Below are 17,996 nucleotides of genomic sequence, written 5' to 3' on the forward strand. Positions count from 1 at the left end.
TCCATCTCCTACTGGCTCGTGTCCATCTCCTACTGGCTCGTGTCCATTTCCTACTGGCTTGTGTCCATCTCCTACTGGCTCGTGTCCATCTCCTACTGGCTCGTGTCCATCTCCTACTGGCTCGTGTCCATTTCCTACTGGACGGACTGCTGAGCTCACAGGAAACAGGAGACAGAAGGGGCAGGTCTGGTCGTTGCCCGCAGCTAGGCCTCCGACGCGCCGCCTGCTCCTAGCACCCCGTTGTCTCCTGGCCCACCTTTCATTTAAATCGTGAAAGAATTCGCCCAGGCCGGGAAAGCCCCATCCCAAGTCAGACGGGCAAGCTGAGGCTTCGCTCCGGAGTCTGCTCCCCTGTCACCACCTCTTCTTAAAAAGGAATCGTTATAGATCCAGCGCCCCCTGCCCATGCTGCAGCAGCAAGACGGGATCAGAAATCCCTGACAGCCAGGCTGCTGGGCCTGGACCCAGCTCAGGGTGCCCTGCGAGGTCCCCGAACTCGTACCCATGTCGTCATGTGTAAAATGCGGATGGTGTTACACGTCAGCCCTGGGAGCCGCCCAGCTGTGGAACCGTCCAAAGGACTGCTTTTATCTGTGTGTGTCTTTCCCAGGTACATTACGATTTTCTGTTTTAAATTGTTACATAGGAGGATCACGTTCTGTGCATCTTTTGCAATTTTCTGTTTTCTCTCCACGATGACACATAACACTGGATCCGTGCAGGCGCTGCCCGCGTTGCCCTGCGGCCCCATGAGTCCCCACGAGCCCAGGCAGTGGGAGGGTAGGACCTCAAGGAGACCCCACCTGGCTCCCGTTGAGAAAGGCCTTTCGACAGCCACGTGTCCAGAGTCATGTGGGGTGTTTCTGGAGGTCATGAAATCTCCTTATGGCTCTTGGGGAGGCCCAGTTCACTGAAACTAGTGTGGGCGGGGGCGAGACACTGGCACCTGGGCTGGCCTCAGCTCGACCTAGTCCGACCCTTTCTGAACGTGGACTCAGAGTCATCCCGGGTGAGGCTGTGGTGGGGAGTCCAGCTGTGACGAGCAGGGGGAGAGGCCAGTCTCTGTGTGGCCCCCTCGCTCTGCACCATCCCCTCCCTGACTCTAGCCCCGCTCCAGACCTTTGACCTGAGGCCTGGGTGGTGGAAAGTCCTGGCGTGTGTGGGCCAGCGGGCCGGAGGCCTCCAAGCTGGGAAACCCCGCTCCTCTTCAGAAAGCCAGAAACGGGGCTCTCAGCAGCCCCTCCACGATGCTAGAAGGAAGAGGTGGCTGAGGGGACTTTTGTGCCTGCCTGTTGGCTGCCTGAGCCTCCACCCCTGCCCCCGGTCCCCACCCCTGCACAGCACTGCACAGAGGGGGCCTCGGCCTGTCCTGGAGGGGTCAGGAGACTGAGCTGCTGAGCGCGCATCCCCGTCCACCCCTCAGCGAGGCCAGGAACATGTGACAGGTGGCACTGGCTGCAGAGGGTGGGCAGCTGGGCTGGTGCAGGCAGGACGGGGTCAGAGCAGCCGGATCGGGGCCCAGGGGGGCAGTGGGGGCCTGGCGGGGGCTGCCGTAATAATAGTGGCGTGTCACCGAGCTCTCCCTGCTCCCTGGAGGGAGAGCTCCTGCAGCCCCGACACCGTGGCTGGTGGGAAACGGGCCTGCCGTGTGCTGGATGCCAGGGCCTACCCTCCAAGCCGGTGGCTCAGGGGATTTTTATTACTTTTGGCTGGCATGTCCCCTAAAATTTTTTTGAAAAATCAAACCCCCTTTAAGGTGATATTTCTTACAAAGCGGCCTTACTGGGCTCAGTCACACCTGACCCTGGGCTGCTGCTTTTTGGTGGATAACAGGGGCCCGGGGCCACTAGAGAAGTTTTGGAAGGTGACAGTTAGCTGGCCACAAGAAAGGCTAACCTTAACACCCCCCGTGAGACATTCGGAGTGAGCAGTGCGCAGAGGCACACGCCAGTTTCCCAGACTCCCCACCCTGCAGGCACCCTGCCTGCTCGGTAGGAAACAGGCCTTGAGCCCCGGGTGGGCATCATGCTGCAAACGTTACTGAACTGAACCTGGGTCTGCTTGCCCGTGCGCAGCAGAGCTGATCTGATACTGTGCTGTGATGAAGGAAAGTACAGCGTTTATTACAGGTGCCAAGCAAGGAGAATGGGCAGCTCATGTTCAAAAGACCCGAACCCCCCCATGACTTTCAGGGAAGGGGTTTTAAAGGTCGTGTGAGGGAGGGGGATGCAGGGTGTCTGAGTAGCTCATGCACAATTCTTGTATTGGTTGGCATCAAGGTGAAATTTCGAGCATCACCAGCCTTCTGGTTTCAACCGGTCTGGGGTCTACGTGCTTGTGGTCATCAGTTTTCACCTCGTGGGGGTCGGCTTCCTGTAAAAACAACTTAGGAATGTGCATCAGGCCGTTATCCAGATCTTTCAGGGGACTGGGAGTTCAGTGATTCTGCTCTGTGGCTGGTTTAGAGTCTAAACTATAACCAATTTCCTGCCCAACAAGTATTCTTTGTTTCTACATCTTCACATTTTGTAATCATTCACTCTTTTTTTTAATTAATTAATTAATTTATTTATTTATGGCTGCGTTGAGTCTTTGTTGCTGCGCACGGGCTTTCTCTAGTTGAGGCGAGCAGGCGCTACTCTTCGTTGTGGTGCGCGGGCTTCTCATGGCGGTTTCTCTTGTTGCGGAGCACGGGCTCTAGGTGCGTGGGCTTCAGTAGTTGTGCTCACGGGCTCTAGAGCACAGGCTCAGCAGCCGTGGCGCACAGGCTTAGTTGCTCCACAGCACACGGGATCCTCCCAGACCAGGGATCGAACCCGTGTCCCCCGCATTGACGGGCAGATTCTTAACCACTGCTCTGCCAAGGAAGTCCCTGTAATCATTCGCTCTTGAGCCAGGCTTTTGAGGCTTGGGCAGGCCTGGGAAAGTAAAGCAAAAGCCTTTTACTTTAATGGACAGGGACAAAGGGGCCTGTATATGGGTTCACAAATATCCTTCTAAACCAATGGGGGACATAGGACTGTGGGTGATGGTGGTGATGGGCCAGTTCAAAACATCTAGACATTGTGGTTCAAACAGTCAAAGGTCAACTGGTCCAGCGTATCGTATATTTTATGTTGCACACGTGCTTGGGACCTATTTTCATGGCAACCCTGAGGCTGCAGATTTTGTACCTTGACTAGTGGAAATGTTGCCACAAAACCAAATTGTCAGGACCCAGACTGACACTGTCAGCTTTAATTCAAATAAGCATGTTATTAATGACTCAACTGTCTCACTTTGGAATTCCACTTCTGGTGTAAATGGATGGATGGCAGATGGATGGGTGTGGGTGGGTGGATGAATAGATGGACAGGGAGAAAAGAAAGAAAGCAGGAAGGCAGGAAGGTAAGTTAAAGCAAACCTCTCAAAAAGCTATAAACATGATTCTTCTATGAAAGTGTAGCAAGCACGTGTCAGAGACATGTCTCCCTCATTGCTGAGGTAGCCAGCCAGGTGGCAAAGGCGACTCAAGGGAGGACACAGCAATTTTCCAACCCAAAAAGAGAGAACGCCGCCCCAAGACCCCTAAACACAGTCATGAAGCACAGTCTTCTCTACTGAGCAGAAACGGTCTGCAACTTGTCTGTTTCCTGCAAGTTAACACCTAACTTACAGCGTCTGGGACCCAATCAGCATCAATAGAAAGACACCCAGGCATGTTCCAGGAGGCCCACTGACCTTGGCAGCCTGGCTGGACATGAGGACACGGGTGGCCCTCTGCCTTGTCACTCATTTGGGACAGGTGTTTCCATTAGACGAAGGCAGGGGAGGCCCGGAGACTCGCTGGGTCTTTATACCCTGAGGCAAAGCACTGAGATGGGTTCAGCCTGCAGGAGAGAAGGAGGGTCAGGAAAGGAGAGGAGGGAAGAACGGGCAGACCACAGGCCTCGTTTCCTGCTGGAACAATCCGGAAGTTGAGGACCCCAGGATTCCTTCAAGCTCTCTTGCCCAGCTACCTGGAGAGTCTTGGCACATGCCCGTTAGGAAGACCCTGGCCACAGACCAGAGCAGCCTGCCCGCCGCACTGGCCAGGGCTTGGGGGGCCGGAAGGCTCTTGGTTCTCTTTCGTTGGAAGACAGAACCCCTCTTCTTTCTGCAGGTACTGCTGCAAGCCAACTGCCCCCCTCACGGTGAGAGATGGGGACCCCTCCAACCTCTGTGCGGGGGCCAGGCCTCGACCCCAGTCCTGCTGCCGCCCCCGCCTCACCTCCTGCCGGCTCCCTGCCCATGGGGCCCGAGCTCTACTTTCTGGATTATCAGGAGGCTGTTCTCTCCAGGGTCTGTGGTTCTCCTGGTCATTCCCCCCCAGAACAGAGCATGGCACATCAGGTGCTGGGAAACGTCAGCTGAGAGAGAGAATCTGGAGAATGGCTGAGTGGCTAGAAGCTTGGATGAACCCTGGAAACATACTCACTGAAAGAAGCCGGACCCAAAAGGCCGTGTATTATACGACGCCACTCACACGAAAGGTCCACGAGAGGCCACTCCACAGGGATGGACGCAGATTCGGGCTTGCCAGGGGCTGGGGCAGGGGCCGTGCTTCCTGCTGTAACATCAGGCTCTGCGGACGCCCGCACTGGGGGGTGCCAAGCGCCCCCAGGACCAAAGGAGATGCTGAGAGTAACGACGCTCCTCGGGACCCAGCGAGTGCCACCGCTGACACGTGGGTCCTGGGAACCTGTGCCTTTCTGCTGAGCGCAGAGGAGGCCTCAGCATCCTTCACAGCACGGTGCTCCTGGGGCCAGTCCTGGCCGGTGGTCGCACACTGTCCATGGGGAGCTACTGTCCCCCATCCCCGGCCGGTACTTTTGTCAAATGGAACTAAAATGTCATCAGCATCCACCTGGAGCAGAAGCTTCCACCACCGACCGTCGCTTTCTGCACGACTCTCGTCTTTGGACCACTCTTAGCTCGATTGCTTTGTCCTGGGCGGTGAGTCACATGGCTCTTCTGAGTCTCCTTTGTGCATCATTAAGGCAGGGTTTAGGAAGCCCTAGAGGCCCCGGAGAAGGAGGACACAGCCTGTGCTCCACCGCTTGCTCAGGACGAGACCTCGGACAAGATGTGCAACCTCTCTGGGTTCTGTAACTTCGTCCATGAAAGTTCACATTTCAGATAAACAATATTTTAGTATAAGTATGTCCCAAATACTGCCTGGGACACACTCGTGCGGAAAATTATTCACTGCTTATCTGAAGTTGAAATTTAACCGAGCATCTGTATTTTTGTTTTCTAAATCTGGCAACCCCATCCATGAAGGATTCGAACCCTGTCTCCAAAAGGATTGTGTTCAGCTGCAAATAGCAGAAAACCTAACAGCGGTAGGACAGGGTTTGTGTGTCTTTGTCCTTGTAACAAAAACTCAGAGGCAGGCCGTGGAGGCTGGTCAGCCGTCCGGGACACAGGCTAGTTTACTCTTTCTATCCTACCTCCTCTTACTTGTGGCTTCCTAGCTGCAAAGTGGCTGTGTCACTTCCAGGCATCACATCTGCCTCCCGAGCAGGAAAAAAGAGGAAAAGAGAAGGTGCAGAGGACAAAAACTGGACCAGCCCCTTCTTATAAAGAAAGCAAGGCTTCTGTAGAAGCCCCAGTCGGCAGACTTCTGGTTACGCCCAGGATGGGGGGTCCGGTCCCCACTTCTGAAGCTCCTTCCCAAACCAGGACTTTCTGGCTTCTAATTTCACAACTTCTCTGCTGTTTTCAAAAAACCTCTGCGCCCAAGGTCCATCCACCCGGCCACGGCCCCATGGGGCCATTTCACAAGTGGCCATCCCCGCTGAACTTGGAGGAGGAGGGGGAGACCGCACTGTCCAAAACCCGGGCTGGGAAATCACTGCTCTCCTGCCTTGTCTGCAGGGCCTCCTGAGCTCAGGCGGTGGGAGCTGGGACGGGGACCCGAAGGGTCTGCTCTCATGTCTGCAGGCATCTATCCCTCCGAGGGGCCAACGGACTCATCTTCGCGGGAAATTGACTGGTCTTTTTATTTTATTTTATTTTATTTTTTTAAAGTCTTTACTGAATTTGTTACAATATTGCTTCTGTTTTATGTTTTTTGGTTTTTTGGCCACAAAACATGTGGGATCCTAGCTCCCTGACCAGGGATCAAACCTGTACCCCCCGCAGTGGAAGGCGAAGTCTTAACCATTGAACCACCAGGGAAGTCCCTCGACTGGTCTTTTTAAACAAAGATCCAGCCTTTCCCCACCAGGGTCCTGGACACCAGCGTTTCCCTCTCCCCATTTTCTCTCCATCACTTTTCCAAGCGGCTGGGAGGAAAGAGGAGACTCCGAACATCCCTGGGACCCTTCTCCCCTATTCCCCTCTCCTGCTCTCAGTTTCCCTCCGTCTTGCTCCCCGTCCTGGCCTCTGCCGGTCACAGCCTCGTGTCCACCGACTTCCAGAGCATCTCTCCTGCGCCTGAGCTAGACAGGGGCAGCATGTCCACGCTCCTCCTGCCTCTGTCCTCACCTTCCCTTCGAGACCTCCGGGCCCCTGGAGCTGGGGGCTGCTGTCCCATGACGACCCCCGCCCAGGGGACTGCCCCAGCCCACGAGGCTCCCCTCAGGCCCCTCCGCACAAACCCACGTCAACTGCCAGGGTGGCTCTGAGCCCGCTGCCCCAAAGGGGAGGCGGCCGTACCCCTCAGAGCCCGTCAGTGGTCACAGCACCTGCTGTGTGCCCTTGACGCCCTGCACAGAGCCTCTCCCCACCCCCTTTATCAATGGGGAAGGGTGGGCCCCCCTCGTGCCCTGGTCCTCCAGGGCCTGCTGGAACTCAGACGCCAGGAGGACCTCGTGTCCCCAGCCCTGGGTGCTGCCGGGAGCAGCTCTCAGCTCACAAATGAGCACCTGGCGGGGCCGGGGGTGGTGGGGCTCAGAGAGGAGCCCAGTGGGCCCGGGGGTCTGCAGGGCCCCTCCAAGGGCAGCAGCGGGCGATGGGACACCCCCGCGCTGGGCTCTCCGCCTGCCCCAGGCCTTGGTCTCTGATCTGGGGACGGAACTTCTCCCTCTCCTCTCGCGGGCTCCTTCCACCAAAGTGCGTGATGTCTAAGGGCACTGGAAACAGGAGTGTCTCCACGTCAGAATCCTTTCTTCGCCACCTCCGCCGCCTCACCCTGACGTCCCCCAAATAAAACTTCTCCTTTCCCTCCGCGAGCAGATCAGTTCCCCATTCGCCGTGACCACACCACCCTCAACTTCTGCCCGGAGTTTCAGGTTCTGAGAGTTATTTTAGGTCTTCCTCCTACGTGCCTGCCTCTCCGGACAGCCCGGCCGCACTGACCTGCCTTCCCCGAGCCTCCAGACCCACGGCGGCCTGGCCGAGGGGCCTCGGCCCCTGCCCTCCGCCCTCCGCCGGCCCCTCGTCCCTAGGAGCCGGGGCGGTGCGTGCTGTTCAGAAGGTGCCTCAGTTCTGGGTCTGCTTTGATTTTAAAACAGCTTTCTTGAGATAACTCACAGAGCATACAATTCACTCATGTAACATGTCCAATTTCAGTGGTTTTTAGTCTGTTCACAGAGCTGTGCAACCGTCATCACTGCCTAATTTTAGAACACGTTCATCTCTCCTAAAAGAAACCCTGTGCCCCTTAGCAGTCACACCCCACCCTGCCCTGGTCTCTTCCTGTCTCCTGGACCTGCCAGTTCCGGCTGGTTCACACAAATGGGATCGTGTGAAACGCAGCCTTTGTGTCTGGCCTCTTACTCAGCGTGATGTTTTCAAGGCTCATCCACATTGCAGCACGAATTAAGACCTCATTTCTCTTTCTGGCGAATCATATTCCATCGTTTGGACTGTGAGGCAGCCTGGGGGAAACCCAGCCCCACCACCTACACGCTGTGGGTCTCAGCGAGTGACCGCCCCTCTCTGGGCCTCGGCTTGGATGAGGACAGCCACCTGGGCCTGGCGTGAGAATTCCATGGGGGATCTGGGTGAAGTGCCCTGCGCGGGCGGGAGGTGACTGTCACCTTCTCCATCGTCCTCCCCACCGCAAGCGTCCGTGTTCCTCACACAGCACCGCGTTCAGATCCTGCGCACGTCCTCAGCACCCTCCCTGTCACCCTACCATGTCCAGACACGAGGGTGTGGGTGGGAGGGCAGCCGTTTCTGGAGCTCTGCCAACGCTGAACAGGGGTGTCAAGAGCGGGCTGTGGGTGGCGCGTCTGGGAAGGACTGGGGGGCACCGGTCAGCGCCCCGCATGCTTGCTTGGACGGCTCATCAGCCCCCAGCTAGCGTGGCCCCGCACGGAAGTGCGGCTGCAGTGGCGCATCCTCTGGCGTGGGTTTGTCTTCTGTGCAAGCCGGGGTTGCATCTCTTACACAAGAGGAGAGGGCGGGGCTGACTTTGGGGGACCAGGCGTGGCCACCTTTGTCTTACGGCTGCCCAGGCAGGGCAGGGAGGAGGGGACGATGTCCCCTAGTATCTGTCAAGAGAGCACAGCTCTCCCATGGCACCAGGGCAGACCTGGCTCTTCCTCTGTCCAGCCTCAGAGCTGCTCCCACACCAGCCCCGAGCGGCCACACCCCTGCTGGGCGGGCTCCCTGCCCCCGAACAAGCCAGGCCTCTTGGCAGGAAAAGGACCCCCGCAGTCCCAGAACTGAGAAGGGCCCCCTCTCTGAGGCTCCGTCCATTTCCCTGTCTGTGAAATTATTGGGCAGCCTGGTGAGCTCCGAGGTCTGTTCACCTGTGTGTCCCGCCTCCCAGCCTCCCCTCCCAGGCAGCGAGGGCTTTCTCTGTGCCCTCTGTTGAGGGTCATGGGCTGAGAGGATGCTGAGGGTGCCCCCGGCCACACTGTGGACACATTAAGGGACAGGGAGGACAAAAGGGGATCCAGGGAGCCTGGTGGGGGGACCCTAGGACCCACCTTCCCCGCCTGGTGCCTCATCCTCTTTTAGTGCCCCTGGGCGCGGGGTGGGGGTGGGGAGGACGGTGTTCGAGGAATATTTGAGGCACACATGAGGAGCAGGTGGGCTTTTCTTTGTGGGTGAGGATGGCCCTCCATCAGCCACTCATTCTAGAGCAGACACAGTAAATCAGTCTCTGCAGAGCCTGTGTGTGGGTCCTGGACACTTGTACCCCAGGACAGGTGGGGGCAGGAAGCCATGGCCATGCATCAAGGGGTCCCCTACCTCCTGGGACACGTGAGCAGCTGTGATGGGGCCATGACGAGGGTGCAGGAGGGCATCTCCCCCAGGTTCGGGGAGGGCAGTATGGGAAAGGCCTCTTGACAGATTCCTGAGGTGGAGAGGGGCTTAGGGCAGGAGTTTCCAGGTAGGAGGAGCTGCATGTACCTGAGGGGCAGACTTTTTCTCAGGCGGGAGTGACAGCACCAGATCTGTCTTGCCGGGTGCTCTGCAGGTCCCCTGCAGGAGAAGGCCTGGGGGTGCCCCTGCTCCAGGGATAATAAACGGCCCGTCAGAGTGGGAGATGCATGTGGGCTTGGGATGGTCCATCTGGGCCTGCCCTGGTTGTGGCGCCGCAGCAGGCAGGCTCTTCTCATCATTCTCACGCACAGAGCTCGGCTGCCCACAGCTGCTCCAGGCCGAGTTCCCCGTGTGCACGGTGGAGTTGCCGGGGCATGTAGTCAGGGTACTATGCTTGCAGGTGATAGAAACCCTGCCCTGGAGCTCAGGAAGGACCCTGATGTGTTGGTTCAAGTAACAGGCTCCAGGAAGGATAGGGTGAGACTGGCTTCAGGGACCCTGGTGCAGCCAGCACATGCTCAGGGCAGGCCCTCTCCACCTCTCAGAGCAGACGGCCCCAAGCAGCTCTGGGGGCGCCTCCTGAGCAGAGCAAAAAGAAAGCTCCCCTTCTCTGGTCCAGTTCAAAAAATTCCAGGGAAGGATTGTGATTGGCCCAGCCGGGTCACATGCCCTCCTCGTGGCCCAATCAGTGCTGCCCCCAGGCTTCCGAGCCGGATGCCACCCTGGTGCCGGGGAGCAGCCTGTGACCGGAGCCGGGACTGAGAAGCCACAGGCCTGGCACCAGAGCAGCTACCCTGATCGTGCACTGCAAGTGCACTTTAAAAACTAACTGCTATCTTCCCTTACTTAAGAAAGCAAGACTAAAATGATAAATCCAAACATGCAGATAAGAGAAAGGAAGGTGAAGATAAAATAAAATGAGGATAATGAAACCTCTCAGAGAGTTGCATGAAGCTTAAATGAGGTCATGCAGCCACTCAACAAATACTCATTGAGGGTGTAGGCCACCTGAGGCCCTGGGGACTCTGTGGTGAACAGACAGACATGCCCTGCCCCGGGGGAGGGAGACTAGGGAACAGGTAAACCACAGGTAAACACGCTGTATGTGCAATGACGGAAAGACAGGCGCCTCGTGAGCTCACAGGAGGGCCGGGGTGTTCCCTGTGGAGGGTGGGCCTGGGTACAGGCGCTGAGAGGGGGCAGCAGGTGGACTGTGACACCAGCGGCGCCCCAGCACAGGGCGGATGCCCCACTACAGTGACCGCCACTATCGTTTTATTATCACCAGAACCTAGGAAATGGATCTAGTGCTCAGGGGAAGTTTTGCAGGAAAACCCTGAAAGTGTAGGCAATTATTACGTGGGCACATCCTTTGACCATTTTTACTCTGTATGTCTGTATTCTCTACTCCTTTGTGGCAATTTTCACATATGGTGCTACAGGCCTTTGCTACACCCCCTGCTCCCACCTCCACACCCCCGTCCTCTACTCTCCACCTGCCAACAGAGCATGAGGTCCCCCACGGTCCCTTCCTTAGGTATTTAGTGTTCACCCAGCTACGTCTTTGGGCTGGGCTTTGTACCACTTCTGACGTTCACTGTTGCACTGTGGTGTTTAAGAAAGAAACACGTAAGGATGTAAGAAGCATCCTCTGGTAGGTAAACCTGAGTGTAGGAATTGCTGGATCTGTTTACAGCTCTCAGCAACTATTGCTGAAATGCCCCGTGGGGAAATGTCACTCGGCCTGTGTACCAGCACCCTCACCCACACTGGACATCTTCACTTTTAAGTGTGGCCATTTCTCCAGGTGGGGAGCATATGTGGCTTTTTAGCCCACGGTCCTGTGATCACCAGTGAGGGTCCGTGTTTCCCACAGCCTTGGAGTCTAGGGCACTTAGGTGAGTGAAAGTCTGTGGAAACCTTCCTTTCCTGGCTTCACCGAGAATCCCTCAGAGAACTGGGTGCAGGGAGCAAACTACCGCTGTGACCATGTCCGGTCCCCACGGGCACTGTGCCTCCACTGCCGCAGCTCTGCCACCCCGGGCCCTGAGCCACATCTGAGTCTTCCTGGGCCCCCCAGCAGCGCCCAGCCCTCGAGAGCCGCCGCCTTGGTTCCTCCCTGCAATCTGGAAGGCAGATGGGCCGCCCTTCCGCGGCCTCCTTTCCTGTGACCGTCACCCAAGGCGTGGACAGGCTGGTAGATGGGTGGGCCAGGAGGTGGCAGGGTGTGACCGGCCAGATTGCAGGGCGGAAGCGAGCAGCGTAGGGCTGGCAGCGCCGTGCAGCCAAGAGGCGCCCGGGCTGGGGTGCTGGGAGAACCTCTGGGACCCCCGGCGCCACCACCCTGTGGGCTCTTGGTCTCTCTGGGCCTGGGTTTCCTCATCTATAGGAAGGTGGATCATTACCTGCCCCGGGGTTGTTCCGGGGTTTGGATGAGAGCGTGTCTGAAGCACCTAGCACCGCCCCTGCGCAGGTGGGACGCCAGGTGGCTGCTCCCCCGCCACAGGAGAGCTCCTCTGAGAACACCTGGCCGGGGCTGCATTTGGCCCAGCCTGGAACTGGGATTTTAGCAGCCTGGCTTTGCACACAGGATATTTAACGGCTTTGCCCAGAGAACTTGACTTCACAATTCTCACAACGTGACCGTCATCCCGATTCCTGACAAAGCTTCGGTGTAGGTAAAAACAAATGACCTGGAGTCAAGGCTTGGGAGCCCCCAGAGGCATGTCCCAGGACTCCAGGATTCTGAGGAGCCCTGGGCCAGGTGGAGGGAGCCCCACGGAGGGATAGGGAGTCCAGCCTGGCGGCGTCTGTCCAGGCTCTGCCTAGCTGGCCGCTGTCCTGGCGCTCCGCCCAGATCCTCAGTCCCTACTCGGGCCGCGCCCACACCCACAGCCCGCCCACTCCCAGCCCCGCCCATATTCTTAATCCCCACCCACGCCCCTAGTCCCCTCCCACTCCCATGCCGCGCCCACATGCCGTTGCCCCCACTTCCTGGCGCACCTGCTGGCTCGCGACCACCAGACCCCGCTACTCTCACCTGTGTTCCCCCGGCACCACCGCCACCGCAGGGGAGGACGCAGGCGGGGAGCGAGGGTCCCGGGAGCAGCCCCACCGGAAGGGACAGGAGCTACTGCATAAATCCGTGTCCTCCCGCCTCTCCAGCCCTGGGTGGACGGTGGCTTTTGCTGGTTCCCTCCCTCCGGGTCTCACTTCCACTCCACTGCCCCGCCTTCTGGCCTTGACCGAACTCTGGGAGGACCAAATAAGACAGTGCCGGCCACTTGTTCACATCCTGCCCCAGAACAAAGCATTTCCCAGAGGCTGTTTCCCATTCCCAGAATCCAGGTAGGAAGTTCAGCCTGCCCACCTGCCGGGCTGACTCCACCTGAAGGGCTGGCCTGAGCACCAGGGGGAGCCTGCCTGTGAGTGACCTGAGTCATGATTTGGGGTCCTGTTTCCCACAAGGCGGCCTTACCCTCCCCAGAATCACGTGGAGGAAAGGGCAGAGTGATGACTGTGTAATGCAGGCTCCTGGGCCTCCCAGCCCTTCTAATCCCAGGGGAAGGAGCCAGGCAGAGCCCGGCTGTGGAGCCCGACCCCAAAGGAGAAATCAGTAATGGCAATCCCGTCTTTATTTAAAGTTTTGATACTTTGCTCATATGGATTTCTGTCATTTATTCTAATATTTTAAAATATTGGGTTAAAATGGGATTTATCTTGTATACTGAGGGTTTCTTTGGTGCCCGTTAAATTCTGTACCTCAGTACTTGCCAGGTCCCCATCCCAGGAGCCTTCATTTTCACAATCGCTCCAGGTGATTCTGATGTATATTAAATTTGAGACCCTCTGCGTCAAGAGTGATAATAACCTGCAGCCGCCCTCAGATGGCTGCGATCAAGAGCCTCCGGAAAGGAAGGCATATAGTCAGAATGCTTTCGGTTGCAAGAAACAGACTCAGCTAAAACCAGCTCGAACAGTAAGAAATGTATTATTGAACCAGCAGTTCCATAAGCATGGGTGGGTTTCATGGTGGGTTTCAGGAAGCATGGTGGGATTCAGCAGCTCAACAATGCTCTGAGGGGCCCCCATCCTTTCCGTCCATCTCCCCCCGCCCCGCCCTGCATCAGCGTCATCCTCAGGGTGCTGGCCGTGGGGTAGCAACAGGAGCAAGGACACAGAAGCTTCCTCTAGGCACGTGGGAGCCAGAAAATTCTCCAGAACCCCCTCTCCGCACATCCCACTGGCTGGAGTGGGATCACATGCCCACTTCTGAGCCAAGAACGAGCCACTTTCTAAACCTGCAGATGGACTGTGGCTGGCTGGGCAGGGTCCAGGGCTGAGCGGTACCCTGGAGCAGCTCTCGCGGGGATGTTTAGAATGGAGACCTACACCAAGTGGTGGCTGAGCCGGTGAGGAGGAAGAGGGGCGAGTGAGGGGTGGGTGGGGGGCCAGAGGCCCAGGAAGGCAGGCTTCCCCGTAGACACACCAAGAAGGTATTTCAGAGCTGGTTGACGGGGCCCCTTGGTGACAGGCAGAGCTGCCTTTGTGAGGACAAAGGAAGGCACTTCTGCCCCCAATGCAGCCGCACCTGCCTTCCCTGCCTGTCCTCTGGGGCAGTGTACTCCCTGCACAGTCTTACTCTGCAGCCCTGAAGCCAGGTGGACAGGGTGACCTCACGGACCTCCCGCTCAGCCCTGCTAGTGTGTCTCTGCCTGGGGCTCTGGGTGGGCCTCCCCTTCTGCAGGAGGAGCCATCCCTGGATTGGGGTGGGAGGACCAGTCTTGTGTGAGGGGCTGGGGGGAACCAAGAGATGCCCCCAGGGCTGTGGGGGCTTCACACTGGAGCCCAGGACTCTCTCTGCTCAGGCTTCTTTCCCTGCCTTCGTGGTCGACTCAAAGCCCCAGACTCTGATGCCCACACAGGTGGCTGATGGCCAGGGCAGGATGCCGCCCACCTGGGCCCAGGTGCAGCCCCTTTTCCCAGCTTCCTCTGCGTAGTCATCCCTCTCTCACTTACCACAACGCCTCCTCTCCGCCTCTCCGCCTCCCCACCTGCAGCAAACACAGTTTCTTGCAGTTCGAGCCATTTCCAGTCTTTGCCACAAAACTGAAGGAGGCCTATGGACTTGGCAACTGACAGTCCTTAAAAATTGCTCTTGTGACTGGTCACCCCGGGGTTCGGGGCAGAAAACTGATGGAAGGAGGCCACGGTGGTATCACTAGGGCAGGTCAGCCTCTGATCCTGATCTATTTACTTGTGTGATTGGAGTTTCTCACACTTTCACATTAAAAACCCACGACAGGAATGGGATTAATGTGGAACTTTGTCTTTTCCTGGCAATAAGTAATATGTATGGAAGGATACGCAAACTACTCCACAAAATCTGTCCATCCCTCTTTTTAGGAGAGATATTTCTAATAAAAATTTACCTTTTATGTTTAGTAATTCTCAAAATGTGTAATAAATTCGCATGGTTTGTATCAGCTGCACACCACCGATAATTATGATGATAACGCAATCCAGACGACAAACTGGGGCACGCGAGAATGTTTAAAATATTGTTATTCCAACGTTTTTACATAGTTCTGTGTGATAGGGGAATCTAAATACGTTAGGACAAAATTCTATTGGGTGGAATGGAAATATACGGTGAGGGGGGAAGGAGCTGTGTGAAAATTCAGGTGTCAGAGAGGAGGCTTTATATACATATATTTTTTAAAAGATTCATTATTTATTTTTGGCTGTGTTGGGTCTTAGTTGCAGCACGCGGGATCTTTGTTGAGGCACGTGGGCTCTTTCGCTGCAGTGCGTGGGCTTCTCCACGTGGGCTCTAGTCGAGGCACGCGAGCTCAGTAGTTGTGGTGTGCGGGCTCAGTTGCTCCACGGCATGTGGGATCTTCCCTGACCACGGATCGAACCCGCGCCCCCTGCATTGGAAGGCAGATTCTTTACCACTAGACCCCCAGGGAAGTCCCTATATATTTTAGATAACAGTTCTTTATCAGGTATGTGTCTTGCAAACATCTTCTCCCATTCTGTGGCTTGTCTTTTCATTCTCTTATTAGTGTCTTTCACAGAGCAGAAGTTTTAAAATTTTAATGAAGTCCACTTATCCAATTTTTCTTTCATGGATCAGGCTTTTGGTGTTGTATCTAAAAGCTCATTGTGTCAGCTAGGGACCTGGTGAAAATTCAGATGTTAAGAGTTTGTTCGCGTATTTTTAAATGGACCGTGATGCCTATCAAAACGCTATCACTTCTAGCCCATCAGCCACCCTTTTATTTCGAAATATTCATATTTAACAATATGTCAGATTTTATACTCTTGGCAGCTAATTTAAACTTCTGCTGAAGAGTTTTACATATAACAGATACGTGTTTGAGGAAGTCCACCATCACTCAGAATTATTGTTTTTTAATATTTATTTAGGCTGCGCCAGCTCTTAGTTGCGGCATGCAGACTCTTAGTTGCGATATGCATACAGGATCTAGTTCCCTAACCAGAGATCGAACCCAGGCCCCCTGCATTGGGAGTGCGGGGTCTTACCCACTGGACCAACAGGGAAGTCCCTCAGAATTATTTTTAAAGACAAGTGGTCTGCAGTGGCTGGTGGTCTGCACGCCCAGGCCAAGTTGGCCTGGTGGGACTCCAGCTCCGCCAAAGGGGTTGTTCCTGGGTCATCTCCAGAGTGAGAAACCAGCCCACGGGAGGCAAAAGGGAGCCCAAAGTGTAGCGGCAGCGTGGGCATTCAGCCTCCATCCGTGTGGGTCTGTGTGGCCATGCAGCCAGTCGGAGCCTCAGTCCCTCCACCTGTAAAATGGGGGTTCCAGTAGCCTCTGCCTGGCAGATAGGTGAGAACTAAGTGGGAAAATGCAGAGCTTGTGCTCAGCTCAGTGCCTGCCCCCAGCAAGCCCTCCTCAATGTGGCAGCTCCTGCAGTGACTCACCATGACTGTTATGTGGCCAGACTGGCCTGGCCGTCCGTCTGACCCAGTCACCACAGGCCTCAGTCCTCCCAGGTGGGGACACGGGAGCCTTTGGACTGGCTCGGGACCTGAGCGTGGTCTCTAATGATTGCAGTTTTATTCTTGGTGTTTTGGGATCTGTCACGTCTCCAGTGGTGTTCAGCACCCTGTTTAAATCAGTGACAATGCAACTGATCATTTTTTTTAATATTTATCTATCTATTTATTTATTTGGCTGCACTGGGTCTTAGTTGTGGCATGCGGAGTCTTAGTTGCAGCATGCGTGCAGGATCCAGTTCCCCGACCAGGGATCGAACCCTGGTCCCCTGCATTGGGAGCGCGGAGTCTTACCCACTGGACCACCAGGGAAGCTCCTGCAATTGCGAATTTAACACAAAGAACTGACAACGATGTGCTGTTTGTAGGGGTCAAGGTGCAGCAGAGCCCAGGCTGGACCCAGCTTCTGCTAATGCTCTGTGAGAATCTGGTGCCTGTCTGCCAGTCCACCTGTCCGTCGGCCTGGCCGAAAGCCCCTGAGGCTGGCTTCAGGCTGTCTGATTGATGCTCCACCTGGCCCACTGGTGGCACGTTAACACATCTGAAATCTAGAGGCATCTTAGGATCATAACGGCGAGAGTGCTCTTTTCTTAGTGGCACTTAAAGTGACGGTGCGTCTATATCTGTGGTGCCTCAGAGTCCATGAAGTAAGGGAGCCCGTATGAATAAACACTGATGTATGAAGTCTGGAACACTTGCTTTTAAATCCACGTTCTTCTGTGACACGGGTTCAGGACCCTTTGCTCTTCCCCCAGGACAGGAGGGGTCCACACCTGATCACATTCTGAAAGCCAGGGGATGGGAGATGCCAGACATTTGTGTTCCAAGTAATCCTTCACCACACCCCTCATTTCCACAAGGACAGAGGCCCAGGAGGTCAAGGGACTGGTGGGGGCCACATGGCTAGTTGGTGACCCAGCTGACAGACCCCGGAGCAGTGCCCCTGGGGATGGCAACCAGGATTTGACAGTGGTGCCCCCCCCCGAGCCTTGCACTGTGTTCCCACCAGCTTCCGCTGCCTAGCTCGCCCCGGTGGGCAGGCCAGGATGGGACAGTGGTGCCCCCCCACCTCGAGCCTTGCACTGTGTTCCCACCAGCTTCCTCTGCCTAGCTCGCCCCAGTGGGCAGGGCTCAGTCAAGAAGAAGGATATTTTTTGGCACATTGCTGTATTTTTGTACTTGGGAATTGGGGACCTTGGAACTTCGCATGCAGATTTATGCCAAATGAGATGCAAACCAGGGCTGTAGTGTTCTGAAGTTCTGGCCCCTCTGTCTCTTAAGACCGTGACCTTGGGACCCCAGCTTGTCTCTAAGAAAGAGTCTGTGTCTGTTGGAGGAAGAAGGAAGGGAAAAGGCACCGATTTTGCCCGATGTACTAACCGGGCAAATGCACCAGATAAGCCGCAAAGCACTTTAGGGAAAGAGGCAAAGTGGGCGCGGGTAGGGAGGTAGGGCGAGGGCTGCAGGCAAGGAGAAGCGGGGCGCACAGAGGCCAGGGCAGCGGCTTGGGCGTTCCTGCAGGGTGACATTAAACGAATGGGACGCAGATAAATGCAGAGCACACGCAAACGCCCCGGGCCAGAAGCTGTGAGCGGGAATCCTGCGCCCCCCGCACTCCGCTCCGTAACTCGGTCAGCGTGGGGCATAGGCCACCAGGGCGCGCGGTGCGGGCGCGGCGGGAGGGCGCCCCCTGCCGGCTGAGCGCGGAGGCGGCCCCGGCCCGGCCCGG

The 17,996-nt window shown here is 56.4% G+C and overlaps 1 protein-coding gene across 4 annotated transcripts in view; it reads left to right on the top strand.

The window, feature by feature from the left end:
• The window catches only part of CBFA2T3 (CBFA2/RUNX1 partner transcriptional co-repressor 3), an 82,528-nt gene that overhangs the window by 10,061 nt on the left and 54,471 nt on the right, over positions 1–17,996 (top strand). The gene's annotated exons all lie outside the window — the stretch shown is intronic.

Source organism: Monodon monoceros, unplaced genomic scaffold, assembly GCF_005190385.1.
Source record: "Monodon monoceros isolate NGI ecotype Baffin Bay Population unplaced genomic scaffold, NGI_Narwhal_1 Super_Scaffold_10, whole genome shotgun sequence".
Lineage (NCBI taxonomy): Eukaryota > Metazoa > Chordata > Mammalia > Artiodactyla > Monodontidae > Monodon > Monodon monoceros.